Raw genomic sequence first — 16641 nt, 5'->3', positions numbered from 1 at the left:
GGCTTTTTGCTGGTGAATTGGAGCTCAGCGTCCATGGACTTTCCTGCTGAGGCTGGCTTCAAACCATGATGCTCAGATTTCAGCTTCTTCAGTAGCTAGGATTACAGGTGTGAGCCATTACTGCCTGGCAAACTACTAGTATTCTTAGCTAATGATAAATACTTCTGAGGTTCCAGGCTGCGCTTAAACCCTGCAACCACAAGTTCTAACTAACTGGGACAACAGACACTTCTTCCTGTCTACAAAATGTTGCAATATATTGTCTATATTTTTAGTAACACAGAAGAACAAGATTTTTGAGTCTCTTGTCTCAATAAAGGGTGGGGAGGCAAAATGTAAATTGCTCATGATTTTCTTCATGTTCCTTTTCTGATACTCATCCCTTGATGTTTCTTTTCCATTAACTATTGATAATTTCTATTTGTCTGTTAAAGTTTCTTCTGATGATGTAAGATGGATAGCTTCATGGAGTTATGCAGATATCCACCTAAGGAGTAATTCCTTGCATTTCTAAAGTAATGCACATGAAGAGATCCCTCAGCTATAGCTTATTCTTTGTTGGTAACTGGTTGGTGTGCTTGATGTTTATAGGTTTACATCCCCTGCTTTTAAAGAAGTACATGTCTGCTTTATAATGCAGCTTAGTCTAACTTAAATTGATCACTCAGCATACTGATCCAGCTCTGAGGGCAGAGTAGATGGGGGTCGCACTTGAGAGCACACTGACTGGGGGGAGGAAGGGGTGGGGTATAGGAGGGCTGGGAAAGCATGGAGCCCTCCCAACAGCAGAAGCCCCAGAGCCTGGGCCTGATCCCTGGCTGGGCATCCACTAAGGGAAGCCTGCAGGGCTTTTGTACTTTGACACCATTCAAGAAGCAGAGAAAAGGAAGAGAATAAAAAAGATCTACTATTTTTTTAAGCTACCCTTAATGTTTTACTATGTTATTTGATTCCTGTTCCATCTTCTCCCATTTTCATCTTTCTAAAAACTTAAAAGAGTTAAACAAGACAATAGATCTATTGAGTACTGTTAGTGTCCACATCTTCAGCTATCTGGCTTCAAGTCAAGAATGACTTGAACATCTTTAATTAGGTACTTTACTAAGAAATCTCTTTCTACCACAACCCATGTCACCCGGGAACCTTTGCCCATGCCAATAAAATGCATAACTTTGTGAACTTGCAGAGTTGTTTACCCCATAAGAATCTCAGCTTGATTAATCTTGACCTAAGAATATAACCTTATGAAATGATTATAGGATAGTTAGATGTTTAAAAGATTTTAAAGGAAAATTTTAGCCAGCTATTAGTGTTAAATTGTGATGATTGTTAAATTTATGTTCATTTATTCACTAGCGAAACCAATAGTTCCACTAAATATCTATTCATGAATATGTAACAATGGTAGAAATATTAGAAATATTAGATATTAGATATTAGATATTTTTCAAATATCCCTATGCAGAACACTTGACCTCCAAGGATGATTCTAAACTATATGGTCCAATTTGATAATCATTTGAATAAAATATATATAATATAGTAAATTGGAAAACTCAGAGGGTCAATTGACAGCTACAAAAGTCAGCAAAATACAACAAAACTTATTTATGTATCTAAGAGATTTTACTTCCTTATTACCAACAAAAGATGCACATATGTATTTACCTAACTTCATCTCAAATAAAAGGAATCAGATTTTTATTATCTTTATTGCTTAGATTTCTTTAGATTTTTCAAGCCACTGAAAAAAGCCAGCTGTATAAAGGACAGAAGGCCTTTCTCCCATAGAAGTGAGCAGAAAACCACCACCAGGCACATGATGAGGTTAGCTGAGCAGGTGGCTCAGAAATGGGAATCACAGTGGCCTGTAGTGTGTTGTCTGTGAAGTCATAGTCATATGCAACATCCTGGTCATCTCCGGGAACTCTGAGAACCTGGGAGACAGGCAGGCTCCTCCCCAGTGAAGTTGATGGTCCCAGATAATGTTGAGGCATCTCAGGCGTTCGGGTGAGTGGTTTGACTTTATAGTCTTTCCTGAGTTCCCCCTTTGCCCCTAATCCCTCAGATACCACATTTGGCTCTCCTTGAAACTCCCAGGACAGTCTCACTTCCTTCACCCCTTCTTGGGGTTTTCTGCAAAAAGAGGTCCATATCTAAATCCCCTTACTTCTTCTCTGTGGGAGGGAACCACCCAGGTGATGAACAAATGGTTTGCCAATCTAGGAGCACACCTGGGAACGGAACAGATATCAGGAACCATCTCGGCATCCTTTTGATGCCCTTTCTCCCCTATATGGACAGGGGAAGATGGACACTCCCTTCAAAAAATGTTTTTTGATAAATCCAAAGTCAAAGAGACACAGGTAAAATAGCCTAGTAGTTGAGTAACGAAAGCCCACCAAAGACAATGCTAATGTGAAATTTCTTTCCACATAGGCAATCACTCTTTGGTCGACATGTGCTGAAGTCACATTTCTTGGCACAAATGCAGAGTCTTCTTTGGTAGCATGGAGATAAATACTGTGCTGAAATGCCCTTGGCAATATCTCCTGTATTTTATATGGGAAAAAAAAGAGTGGAATATGAATCACCTGTCATATCCCTTGTCTGAAGCAGAATAAAAAAGGTCTTATTCTGTTTTTAATCTCAATCTTTAGAAAGGTAAGAGTTAGATGAAGAACTGCCTGGAGCATACAGAGCAAGCTCCATAATTAAAAATAAATTTGAAGCTTTAGAATATAAAGTTTTCTAATACAAACTAACTGGCATTCTTCCAGAAAGAAAAGGAAAGTCATGACATAATGATAACCAAGTATAAAGTCTATCTAAAGTTCTGTAATTTCCCAAGCGATCATCTCATGGATCTTTTTATGAAAATGTTCCTTTCACACCAGTGCAACCTCTCACAATAAGCCTGGATTTCTAGTCAAAACGTTTGTCTGCTGTGATGTTGACAGCCGCCCAGTGGGGTGGGGTCATATAACAGCACTGCAGGCATCCAAGGGACACCGGTTCTCGACCCCTATGTCAACCTCCAAAGTTCCCAGGGTCGGGTCAGCATCCTAAGGATGCCTGTGGTCTCATTCTGGGACACCTCTGAGCTATCCCACAGAAGAAAGGCATTCTTTACCAAGAGTTCCCAGCCCTGGTTTGTGGTTTGCTTTGTAGAGGGTCACTGTGGTGCATGAAAACAGAAATGACTGGGAGTGGAGGTTGAGGCAGCCACTGTCAAATCATCAAGAAGGCCGGAAAAGACAGGCCTGCTCTCTGGTACAGCCTTGGTACATGGGAATTATGGATTCATCCTGGAGAAGTTAGAGACTGAAGGAAAGGATGGCTTCTCTACGCCTCCCTTACAGAGGTCCCAGGATCACACACATGGCACACTCTCATGGTGGCCTTTTACATTTTAGTCATTTAGGATATTCTGTGTTATAATCTTTAAGGGACATGCAAAGAATTACATTATTGTTCCACTCTTCTAGGATCAGCCTGAAGAAACCTTGAATTCCAGGAAGCAGTAAAGTAAGCAAGAGGCTACTCTCTTCACAAATTCCTTGCCATAAAGCTACACATTATTGTTTCTGAATAACAGGCTCAAATCCTCATGGTCTCTTAGATTGGATACATTTTCCTAGTCACAAGAAACACTGTAGAAAGGTGAACAGAACTGTTAAGGCACACATGACGTGACAGCTGGCATTCTTCCAGAGAGAAAAGGAAATCCATGGCGTAATTATAACCAGTTATAAACCTTCATAAAAAATGCTTGAAAGGAGATGGTTAAGTGATCAGACAAAATTTAAATTATATAACTATATCCAATATTTTCTACTTAAGCAGGTACATATGTGAAATATAAATTTAGAATAAATATCCATCAAAAATGGGGTTGGAGAAGTAGCTTTTTTGTATAAGTAGTGAAGTTTACATTGTGTCAAATTGGCTCAGATTGAACAGATTAATCTCTAAAGGTAAACTATATACTTGGGGGCATATGACTGGAAATTTTTAGTAGCTGATTTTCAGAGTAGGTTGGTTTACGTATCATTACTAAAAAGGGCATAGTAACTAGCCTACTAAGTGGTGTAGAAATAAGCCTGTAGATGGGAGGCTCATTTTTAAGACAGAAAAAAGAATGCATCTTTTTTTTATAAGAGCAAATACTTGTCTTCCTAGGCTGTCAATAGGCTTGGCTCTCTTACTCATTGGAGGCATCAATCCTACCTCAAGAAGAAAGGTTTCCAGGAGTAAAGGTAACCGCACCAGGGCTAATTTCAGTTTCTAGTTCTAAAAACTTTCAAAAGACCATTCAAAGCATGCTGCTTAGGGCTGGGAAGGTGGCTCAGTGGTAGAGCACTTGCCTTGCATGCTCAAGGGCCTGGGTTCGATTCCTCAGCACCACGTAAGAAAAAAAAGCCGGAAGTGGCACTGTGGCTCAAGTGGTAGAGTGTTAGCCTTGACTGAAGTGCTGAGGGACAGCGCCCAGGCCCAGAGTTCAGGCCCCACAACTGGACCCCCCCCCCAAAAAAAAAGCATGCTGCTTAAAAATAGAATGGCTAAAGATTAAAAGTTGGTGCAAGTCTCTATTGTACTTATCTATCATGGATGAAGTACATAAAAGAAAGACAAAATTCTTTCGGAAAATATTGGAACCTGCTATGTTTTTACACTATTTGGGGCCAGTTGTGGTGGTATATTCTGGAAATCCTAACTACAAGAGAGGCACAGGTAGGAAAATCAAGGACTGAATCCAGGCTGAGCAAAAGTGTAAGACTCAAGGTAAAAGTCTTACACTAAGTAAGTCTTACACAAAGTAAGAGTCTGGGTGCATGGCCGAAGTGTCAGAGCACTTGCCTACAGGCACAAGGTCCTGACTTCAAACGTCAGCACTGCTAAATAAATAAGAATTGTATTGTTTTTGTTCTGAAATGTGAGGCACAGTCTCTTCAAATGTGTAAATACTGTTAATCTTGTGGTGCTCAGCAACCTATTCAAGCTCATGTAACATACATTTCCTATTCTAACTCTGATGGTTTTCTTGGAATCTTGGAAATCCATGTATAGATTGATTGCAATATACGTACTTACTCAGGCAGAGTAAAGACATAGTTGTCTGTCAGAACCTCTACTGATTCCAGCTCTTGGCTTAAAATGTGAAATCTGGTTGTCATGCATGATCTAGTTAGTTTATGGGGGAAATGGATGCATAGATTGGGTCTAGGAGCAATGTGAACATGAGACATCAAACAATTTTTAACTTAAAAGACTGAGGATATATCTCAAGAGAAAACTCTAACCTGCAAAAATTAGAAAATACATCATTTTGAAAATAGTAATAGCATGAAAATAACAAGCTAGTGCATTTAAAAAGCTAGCAAAAAAATGAACTAAAATATATACCACCATGACTTTAACATGGACACTATATATCAAATCCTTAAATTTTCTAGGCATGTCTGTGTTATTTCCAGATGGCCTATGATGCTCCTTCTTTGTGTCAGTGTTCCCCTAGACTTCCTAATAATCAGTCCCTGCACAGCCTGGGAGAAAGACCGTGTGGGCACAGACATTTATTTTGTGTCTAGAGGTACTCTGAGAAGCTCACCTGCTTTGGACTTATTCAAGTGAAAAGATATATCCACTTCACAAAGGTAATTGAAGCACAAATGAAACCAAAAATTTAGATCCAACGCCTAATGTCTATTTCTATGTGCCAGGTTTAGCCAATTGCTCCTATACACCCAATAATGAGGCATGGTAAAAGGCAAAGAAAGGAGACTTACTACATGGCACCAGAGGCCAGGAAAGACGGCATGTCAGCCTATCTTTGGCAATCTTCTCATGAAAGACATGAATCATAGTTTAAATAGATGAAGAACTGGGGGAAGGGGGGTGAAAGATATGCATAAACAGTTCTGGTCACAGGCATGTTCCAAGATGGCCTGATAGTCCAAAGTCTCAGGATTGGTCAGGAGAAGGCTTGTTACAATTAAGAGTCATTAGTGCCTGTCAAGTGGTCTAGTCTCCTGTTTGTCCTTTCCAAGGTGGCTGAAAAGTGACTGTAGAAAAGAATGAATGGCTTGGTTCAAAGGACATAGATACAAATTAATTCATGATCCCAAGGAAGTAGGACTTTTCAGCAAATGCAGCTTCGAAGTACTTGTTACAAAAGGAGTTGAGGAAAATGGGAAAGGAAAACACAAGAGGTCCAGAGTAGACTTTAGACATTTTTCTGTGTTTGTGTTAATATGAATCTGTTTGATCATACTATTACATTAGAGGTGTTATTTTTAAATCTGCTTATGGAAGAGACATTTGTAAAATGGAGGTAATAACTCCATCTTACAGGTATGTGGCAAGAGTTAAAAGAATGGACATGTGTGAAGCTCCATGCCTATATTACATCAATGTAATAATGTGGCATAAATAACATTTGCAAGAAAGACAGAAACCATATGATTTAGCTATTTTTTAAAAAAAACACATGACTTTTTATTTAGAGGGAACCATGAAAATAGACTTGTGGGCTAGGAGTATAGAACAGTAGAGGAACATGTGCTTAGTATGTACAAGGCCATGAGTTTAATAAATGTATATATATATTGCATACATATGTATATATATATTTGGGTGTATATGTATAAAATCTACCTAATGAAAACAAAGCCCTTGACCATGTGTATTATTAATTTCACACTAGCAGCCATGTCTCTTCAGCCTCAGATTGGGCATCTGGATTCTAGGAGCAGAAGAAAGCTTGCTTGCATGTAGGCCCCATAAGATGAAGGAAAGAGGTGATATACTTGGGGAGAAGCAACAGACCACGCAGAAGAGTGTGAGAAAACTAGCTCTGCTGATTTGCAGAAATAGTTAATGGGCACTGTGTCTAATTCAATCCACCAGGCATATGCATGCCTGTTAGCTTAGGAACTCTGTTCTTCCCCCTTCTGGTGCACCTGTTGCTGGCCTGAACACAGACTTGCCTTCTATCATGTGAAATATCAAAAGGGTGTGAAGGGGAGAAATCTAAGCTTCCTATCTGATTTAATTAAAGACAAGCCTATTACCAGTAGGAGAGAGCCACATTTAGGATTCAACATGCACTGAAAGGCAGGTGGATACTTTAAGACTTCCTGATTCTTCAAACTGTCTGTCTGAAAATCTTCACAATTCTGACCAAGATAGTCAGTTATGGTTGATAGAGATTTGAGAAACTGCAGATTTGAGAAACTGTTCCATTGGGAGAGTAACATATTTAATCTCTTATCAGCCTCTAATGACTGTCGGACAAATATCAAGTGATATTTGAATATCAAAACAGGCTGTTTTGAGCTGTTTTTTTTCCCTTGGCTATTCCATAATTGATAAAGCTTTCATTTATGTCTGTGACTTGATCCTTACTAGCTAAGACAGACTCTCCTCAATTTAGTCAATGTCATCTAGACCATTGGGTAACTAGGAGGTAAAAATTGCATTGAGGAAGTGGCAGAGCCCCGAGATGAATAATGCAGGGGATTCAGTGAATTAGAATATGAGGCTAAAGCAAACAGGAAAATTGTGAGTTGTGTTGTTGACTACACTTCCTGCTGACTCTGTAAAAATGTATATAGTCACTATGATTTATAGATTTTAGATAGGGCTGTGATGCCAAGGAACTATTTCAAATCAAACATCTCCCATGTGTAGTCTAGTGAAGAAAGACTAGGAAACAGATCTTTGTGGAGGGTATTAGAAGAGGATATAGGATGTTGGAAACATAGGCTGTCTCATTTCTTTCTGTCTTGTGGTCTCTGTTTCCTTTGTTTCCCCCCTACTCTTTCCTCCTGTCCACACATACCTCCTCAGTGACATGTCCTAGATGAATGAGATCACGATGTGAAACATGTTGGAATTTGGAGTTGTAGAATCTTAAGTTCCAGAATGTTGTGTATGGTGATAACCTTGTATGGAGCTCTGCAGGGACAATACTCCACAGGAGAAAAAATTTTCAGGTAGGTGCAAGACATGACTGTTAGGGCAGTGAACTCTCCCCAGCTCCTCCTACTGGGCACCTTCCTGCTTTTCGTTGTCAACTTGCTTTCGTTTCAGCTGCATTGAGTTCTGAATGGTGATTGGAGCACATTTGCTTCAAGCCTCATATTAATGCTCCATCATTTCAGCATTCTATCATGATGAATTTGAAATTGTATTTTTAACTTATACATCAGGTTTTTATTCATATAATTTATTCAATCAGACCAGTAAATGTCATTTTGTGATGTTTTAAATGACTATATTGGTATATTACTAAGGCACTTGGAAGATGTGTATGGTAGAATAGTAAAAGATTACAATAGTAAGCACATATTCACACTGACATCTCTGCATCATGTCTGAGAAATGTCTTCTCCAACAAGTCCCCCATGGAGTAAAAGCCTGTGTAAACAGATGGACTGCATACCGTGCTTACAGGTCAGTTGAAGGGAGAGCCAAGAGGCTGGCAAGAAATCTCGTAGTCAAGGACCTTCTCATAAGAAAACCTTTAAGGCTTTATTTCAATTCACTGAGGTGAATAGCAGTGACTTCCACCACAAAGGCAGCCAGCAGCCGAGCATCCAAAGGCCTTGTTAGTAATGATAGCAGGAAAAGCTCTGTACCATTTTCCCCAGACTCTTCCCCAGGCCGTGGGAAAGGTGCTCACAAGTGAATCTTAAAACACTATAGAGCAGCAAATGCATAAGCCAACATCTTTTTTTTTCTTTCAGGAAAACAAAAGATGTACAATTTGATCTGGGCTCTGGGATTTCACACATCTAAATAAACTTTACAACATGTTCAAGTGTATCTCTGGAGAGTCCAATTTTAGCATTTTTCCATGTTGATTTACTAATAAGAATATCATCGCCTCTGATTTGGCAATCCTGATGCTCATCAACCAGTCAACTATGAACACTTTAGATCCCTTGGAAGATTCTGCCATAAGAATAATCAACAATAAATACTTTCTCCCTCAGATAGCTATTAGGCAATAGTACATACGTAGTTTCATTATTGGGGGAAGAAGGGGTTTGGAGGACAGGGGGTAGGGGATTCTGTTTATTCCCTTAAAAAAAAACTCAGGAGTGTAGTCAGGAAATGACTCTTGAATCTTTGGAAAGTGCCTAGTTTATACGAGAAAGTGCAGATGCTTGCTTAACTGTGAGCTTGACATAGCACAAAGCATGTTTCTGAACACAGTGCCCATTGGATCCTCTCTATAACTACATACGGTACAGCTCAAAAGAACTTTGTTCAGGGTCTGGCTAATTTTCTTTTTTTTTTCTTTTGCCTCTTCTTTTATTCCCCCCTCCCTGACTATTGTTGGAGTGTCAAATAGGCATCTCTCTCATCTCCCAGATTGATGGCTTCGTCTAGGACTTCCCACATAGACAAGATAAACGAAAGGCGCCCATGGACAGGTATGTAACTGTGGAGACAGCAGCACTGCAGAAGAGGCCTCCTGATCAGAAAGAATGTCTGTCCCACAGTCAACTCTCTGGCTCTGCAGTCACCTTTGACATGACTTGCTGAATAGGAGTTTGTTTTCCAATTTCCATGGTTCAGCCATAGGCCATGCAAAGTAAATACTAGTAAACGAGCCACAGTAGGTTCAAAGAAACGTAAGACTAGAACCCCTCCTCCTTTCTAAGACAGTTTGAGAAGCATTCACATGTGAATCAATCTGTTTGGGGTCTTTGAAGTGACTTTGATTAAGAGTTGTAGCCCAATGGTAGCAAACTGGGCGGGGACTGTCAAAAGAATTGGCAGACGCCTAGCCAATGGACTATACCCAGAGTGAGCCCCAGGTAATGGCCCTGACACAGAATGCTCTCTGCCTCCAAGAACCAAACTGGAAATTCACTAACCCCCAGATATTTGCCTAGAAGTGGCTTTTATTTGAAGCACTGAAAATGTGCCACAGATTTTATGTTTCCACTGATTGGCTTTGAAGTAAGCTAATTCACAGTGCATTAGATTTTTTTAGTACTCTTTAATTAGCACACATAAACAGCTTCCTTTATTAATAAAGGGCAAGCACTTTATTTCTAACAGATATGCTTTATTTATGTCTATGAATAAAATCAAAATACTAATAGTAATAATTAATTCCCTGGACTTTGGGGATCATATACAATCAAAAGCAGTTCATTAAGCTTTCCCTTGATTGTATGAGAAAAGCTCAAATTAATGAATAAATGTGGTACATTTACCAGAATGCAACAATCTTTTGGAAAAAAAAATAAATAACACTTCATGGAAAGAGGAAAATTTCTACCTACCTTTGCCTCAATAAAATCCTGCTTCTTGGCTTTTTGCTTTTCAGCCTAAGTCACTGTACATTTTGGTTACATCTCACTCAAGTTCCAAGTCTAACTCCTCACCTTATGCACTACCACTTACTGCCCATGGCCACAAGCTGTAGAAATGACATCTGTTCTCAAACAACCATCGGTTGGTTTTAGAAGCCAAACAGAAAGGACATGTTTGTGATTGCAGTATAGTTGGCATACTGAAAGAAAGAATGAATTTTAGGGGTCAGACCTGGGTCAATTGCCACACCTTAGTCTTAGCATCTGAAAAAAATGGGTACATAATACTTTGTGCTAAGTTGTCAGAAAGACCATAGATACAAAGAGTGAGTGCCAGTGGCTCACACCTGTCATACTAGCTACTCAGGAGGCTGAGATCACAGTTCAAGGCCAGCCCAGGCAGGAAAGTCCGTGAGACTCTTATCTCCAATCTACCACCAGAAAACTGAAAGTGGTACTGTGGATCAAGTGGTAGAGTGCTAGCCTTGAGCTGAAGAGCACAGGGACAATACCCAAGGCCAGAATTCAAGCTCCACAACTGACAAAAAAAAAAAAGAGTGAGTTATAAACTATGTAATTAGATGCTCAGAAATAGCATAAATTGAGGACAATTTTATTATTTTTTTCATCAGATCTGTTACTGTGGGGGATTTTTTGGAAGGGTACTGTTTTCTTCTTGGGGCAACCCTATATTTTATGTCATGATTTTTTTCATTTCTCTTAGGTCTCATGGCTTTTACTATTAATGACTATGATGAGTTTTGTCTAGAACAGTAAAATGGATATAAAAAGCAGAACTTCATAATTACTAGCTTAACATGTACTGAGAATAAACATTCTATTGTAGCAGAATTATCTAAGTTGTTGAAGGAATAAGAGATTTCTTTTTCTATGCTATAGATAGAATTCTGAAAATCATATTTTCCAGTTGTGTTACAATTCTCATAGAGTCATTTCTGGCTGAGACTCTGATCCTTATAATCTATGATGAGAAAGAACAAGTACAGTGGGTCTTAGCAAATTATTATCCAAAACCCTGAAAAAATCTGTTCATGTTATAAGAAAATAGATATGTTAATAGGTTACTAACCTTTAGAAAATCGAATTTCCCATGTGTTACCATGTATAGTAAGAGTAGCTACTAACTTTCCATGTTAATATAACAAGCTACTTTCAGTTTAGCTGTCAAAGCTTAGGTTCTCTGAGTCTCTTGAGATAAGACTTAGCAGAGTAGGTGGCTGTTGTCCTGTATCCAAATGTTAGTAACTGAAGGTTGACAGTGAATGTATAAAGGTGAGAGAATCTAAGAAACTTGAGACATCTCAGACTGGTACACCAAGAGAAGCCATAAGGATACCTATATGCCATAGAAGAGTCCAGAATCACTTCCCTATGCTTTCAGTGCTCATTCTCATCCAATGCATACACTCTCCACCAGGGTCTACCACCAAGAGTGTGAATGCAGACTGTATCAAAGGCTAATTGGCATTCCACGAATAAGTCTTTGGTGTAATAAATTAAAAATAGCCTCTGTAATTCACCAAACAGTCCGTGTTGGTAGAATCTGGTTTAATAAAAATAGGAATTCTTCTCTTTTTTATACTTTCTAATGCTAGAGTCTCTTCTACCCAACCTTTATTTTTTAAATTTTCCAAGTGTCCATTTAAAGGACAAAAAAATGATGAAGGAGCATCCTCACTTTATTTATAAGGTAACCAATTCCAGGAAATTCTTCTCTTAACTTGACAGAGACCAGAGCAGGGAAGTATCTAGGAAACAACATTTTAGAGATGAAAGCTAGCTAAGCAAGGATAAGAAGAAAGGGATCCAAAGAAATCACCATTACTCAAGAAGACAAGAAAGGAGATTAAGGAAAGACACTTGTGTGGAGTTCGTGCCTTATGATATCTCCTAAAATCAGACAAAATTTTGCACTGAAGGAGCAAAAAGGAGAGAGCATATTGGCCAGAAAGAGCCACATCCAGCAGTGACTGATGATTCTTGATGTTTCTTGATTTTTTTCAAAAGTATTTCATGTTGAAACATCTGTAAACTACCTTCTCCAGTACTGATGACATCAGATATGGTTCCCTTTCTATGATGTAATGAATCAATAATATACCATATTAATTTGTATAGCAGCTTTTTCTAGTTTACAAACTCATCCTGTATGTATTATTTCTGCAAGGAGAAATAAACCATATCTTGATGTTACAGATAAGTACAGGCACAAAATTAGTGGCAGAGGTGTGAATCAAAGCCAGGCCTTTGGTTCTAAACCTAACTAGCCTTCCACCAACTATTATACAAATTAAACATACCAGATATGACCCAAGCCTTGCATAGGTCTGTCAAGGATGCCACGGGGATTGAGTATTCTGAGTTTTCAGAATTGCACAACCTTTCCCGAGATGGTGAAAATGGATTCTAAATGTGACTCAAGAATGGTGCAGGACCATCAACCTTCAATGTTTGAGTGATGGGACACCATTGATTGACACTACTCAGCTTGGACTTCAGAAAGAGTGGGGAAGGACAAGCTAAATCACAATCCAAATTAGTGCAGCTGTTCCTGCAGCAAGGGGAACACAATGTGGTCTTTGACTAACCTTTCAATGCCCTGTGTCGCCGGAGCTCCAAGGGTGGGACCGAGCTGACAGCCGGGAACATGGACCACCACACTGAGACTGACGTGTAAATCACCCTCTGACGGGGGTCCCAAAGCTAGGCCAGGAAGTATCATGTCAGTGCTTTCCCGACCATGTGTTTATGCATTAGAGGCCTCTTGTGGTGCCTCACTAACCTTTGTAAACAAGTGACACATTGCAGGCAGAGTTTATTCCCAAGACTGACTGTTAGTTTTTAAAAACATTCTTTTAAAAGATTTTTTAAAATCATTTAACAATACCTTTCCTGAAAACCCTTCATCTTTCTATATCCAGAGGGTGGGGTGCAGAGACCATATTCAAGTCACAGTGTAAAGTATTTTTGAGATTGTGTGCAATGGGTCACCCCTGAATTCTCAAGTACTTAGGAAGCAGAATAGGGCGGACTGAAGTTCAGGGGTCAGCCTGGGGAAAAAAGCTGGGTGTGGTGATGAAATGTCTGTAGTCATAGGAGGTGTGGTAGGGGGAGTGCAGTCCTTCTGTCAGGGTACCCAGACAAACATCACCAGACCTTAGATGAAAAATGAGTGGAGCAAAAAAGGGCTGAGGGCATGGCTCAAGTATCTCAAGGGACAGAGCACTGACTAGGCAAACACTAAGTTCAAATGTCCAGTTCTCCATGTATATGCGTGTATGATACCATATCTATGTACACACACACACACACACACACACACACACACACACACACACACACGCGCGCGCGCGCGCGCGCGCGCGCGCACACATACACACAGCTGAGAAATAGGGCTTGCTTTAGTTCTCAGTGGGACTACTGTGGATAACTTACTCTTTACCAATAAACTCATTCTACTTATTGCTTAAAACAGTTTTGTGACACTGCTGGGCTTTGCTTTCTGGCACTGCCTGTCTGACTTTTCTATCTCTGCTTTCTCTTTATGGACCTTTCTCTTTATGCTTGGCAGAGCCCCAGTCTCTTCTTAAGCTTCACTGTTCCACCCTTTGGACCCAACTACTTCCTTAGGCTGTGACCTGCCAAGCTGACCATGCAGAAATTTCTCTCTGCTGCCTCTGAAGACATCACTTCCCCATCTGCCTCTTCCTGGTGCAGCTCATTTGGCCAGGTCATAGACTCCTGAGATATTCTATCTGTCTTTGTAATTTATGAATTGGCAATTCATTGCCCTTTCAAGAATTTCACTGATGTTTCGAAATAAAAGTCCAAGCCAGCTACACTGGATGGAAACTTAAAAGCAATGATGAAAGTATTAACCAGGATGATGTGAAACCGAATGTCTTCAATGAAACGTTTTGTCTTCTCTGTTTTCATTCCTGAGGACATGGAGTTAACCATATCAGCGACTAAAATGTTGAGATACTTGAGTATTTCTATAGGGAGCGAGATTTGGTATTTCTAGGACAATTCTGAGGATGCTGCTGGTGCAGGGACTACATTGAGTATCAATGACCTATGTGTTACATGATAGAGATTACAGGCAGCAGAGATTGAGAATGTATAGGTATGATAAAGGTCATGTAATTCAGATCTTCTAATGATTTATAAATATATGATAAAAAGGAGCTCATCCTACTGGAAATCCAATGGGGCTCTAGAAATTTATAACAAATTATGATCAATTGAGTATCTGACTACACTAACTGAAATGTGGCCCAACATTCCTAACTTTTGCTTTTCTTCATTTGCAAAGTATAGATTATTCTCTACAGCACAGTGTGTGAACCATATATTAAGCTAGTCTTTCATGACTAATTGTGACTGGGTATCTGACTGTAATGTCAGCACTAGAGACACTGAGGCAGGAGGATGGTTAGTGTGAAGCCAGCTACATAACAAGAGCCTGTCTCCAAACAGACAAGCAAACTAGACAAAAACCTGGTTCTTGACAGAACTGGAAAGATATTGTGAAAGAATACAAACTATACAGGAACGAAAGTCACCAAGAAACTGAACACAGCTAGGAGTTCATCCATGAAGGCTCCTCCAAATCACCCCGATAAAGCCAGTTCCTATCCCCCGGGAGTGGAAGGGCTTTTTGCTAACAATAGCAAGTGTTCTTTAGAATATTGGGCACATCTACAGTTGAGAAACATCTCCAAAGAAAGAAGAGTTCCCATTGCTGCTTACAAATGCAAAGCCCGTGGTTAAGTGTAATCATCTTGTTAATCTTACATCCAGTTTCCAGGTGCAGATTTTGGAAGTCAAAGTGTTCAACTAGTCTTTCTATAACCACACCAGTAGGCTAGGGACCAGTGATACAGAGTGAAATAAGATGGATATCATCTTTGCCTTCAATGAAGTTTCACTCCATATTCTCTTACTTCTTCCCTGCCAAACACTTCTTGTAAATTTTTAAGCCCCTTTCACAACAAAGGCTCCTTTTCTTAGTACAAAATGGTATTATTTTTCTTATCAAATACTGGGGAGTGAACTCTAGGACCATGTATACACTAAGAAAGCACTCCACCACTTAGCTATACCCACGTCCCACAAAGCTGGATCTTAAACCCTAATTCAAACTTTAAAAAAAATGTGAGTAGTTTGGAATAAGTATACATATTGACCTATTTAGAACGATCTTGAATCTTGTACATATGAGCACATACGCATATGCATATGCTTTAATCCATGTATGTGTATATCCTATAGCCTCCTGCCTTCAAAGTATCTCAAATCTACTCATTTCTGTGCAATGTATCTGCACTGCAATTGCTTATAAATCTATCTTCTTAGCTTGGCTGTAAACTTATTTACAGAAGAAGCACCACTATTCATCAAGTTGCCAAGCTGGAAATGGGGCCATCCAGATAGAGATAGACCCACTAATACTACCCAAATATTCCCTTTTCTCATCCTCAAAAATTGCATCAGGAAGATGGCTCATTTGCTTAGCAAGTGAGGCCCTGAATTCAAACCCCAGTAACACACACACACACACACACACACACACACACACACACACACACACACACACACACACATCTCATTAGGCAATTAGAATAGCGTCCTCATTGTCCTCTCCTCTGAACCTCCCCCTGACACCTCATTTCAGTCTAAAATCTATAGTGCCCAGAAGGACCTCTGTAAAATCTCAGTCTCTCATGTCACTCCTAGCTTTAGTGAATTTTCATTACTACCAGGATAAAATCCAAAGTAGAATACAAGATTCAGCAACATATATATGTGTAAATGTTGCATTCCATATACTACATTTTTTTTGTTAGTCTTGGGGCCTGAACTCTGGGCCTGGGTGCTGTCCCTCTGCTCTTCAGCTCAAGGCTAACACTCTACCACTAGAGCCACTTCCGGCTTTTTCTGCTTATGTGGTGCTGAGGAATCGAACCCAGGGCCTCATGCATATGAGGCAAGCACTCTACCACTGAGCCACCTTCCCAGCCTCCATATACCTCTTTTGATTTAGTATGTCTTTTAGTACAGTATGTTGAAGGCTCATTGTTAAACAGATGTGTCTTACGTTTGCTTAACCTGATATGTCTCAAATTCATTGACTATGCAATGTCTTCCTCCTCCTAACTTCTATCAGCATCCCTCAAGCCAGCCTTCCCTAGGAGAGTCTTGAGTGAGTTCACTACGGTGAGAGAAGACTAGTAGGGTGAGAGGGAAAAGCTCTTTAATTGGAACCAGTAGGTGCTTTCCTCTG

General features: G+C 39.7%; 1 long non-coding RNA gene across 3 annotated transcripts; it reads left to right on the top strand.

Moving 5' to 3' along the window:
• The first annotated feature begins 1947 nt into the window (after positions 1 to 1947).
• Positions 1948 to 14093, top strand: LOC138819213 (uncharacterized). Of its 3 annotated transcripts, none has more exons than XR_011369365.1 (6): positions 1948 to 2010; positions 2440 to 2664; positions 3489 to 3528; positions 4183 to 4259; positions 9382 to 9443; positions 13927 to 14093. It is a non-coding gene; the product is annotated as an uncharacterized lncRNA (long non-coding RNA). The 3 variants fall into 3 exon arrangements; XR_011369366.1 differs by having other exon boundaries at positions 9362 to 9443; XR_011369367.1 differs by lacking the exon at positions 2440 to 2664 and having other exon boundaries at positions 1969 to 2010.
• The last annotated feature ends 2548 nt before the right edge of the window (positions 14094 to 16641 follow it).

Source organism: Dipodomys merriami, unplaced genomic scaffold (genome assembly GCF_024711535.1).
Source record: "Dipodomys merriami isolate MVZ:Mamm:240054 unplaced genomic scaffold, mDipMer1.0.p SCAF_8, whole genome shotgun sequence".
Taxonomy (NCBI): domain Eukaryota; kingdom Metazoa; phylum Chordata; class Mammalia; order Rodentia; family Heteromyidae; genus Dipodomys; species Dipodomys merriami.
This window is presented reverse-complemented; position numbering and strand designations above follow the sequence as displayed.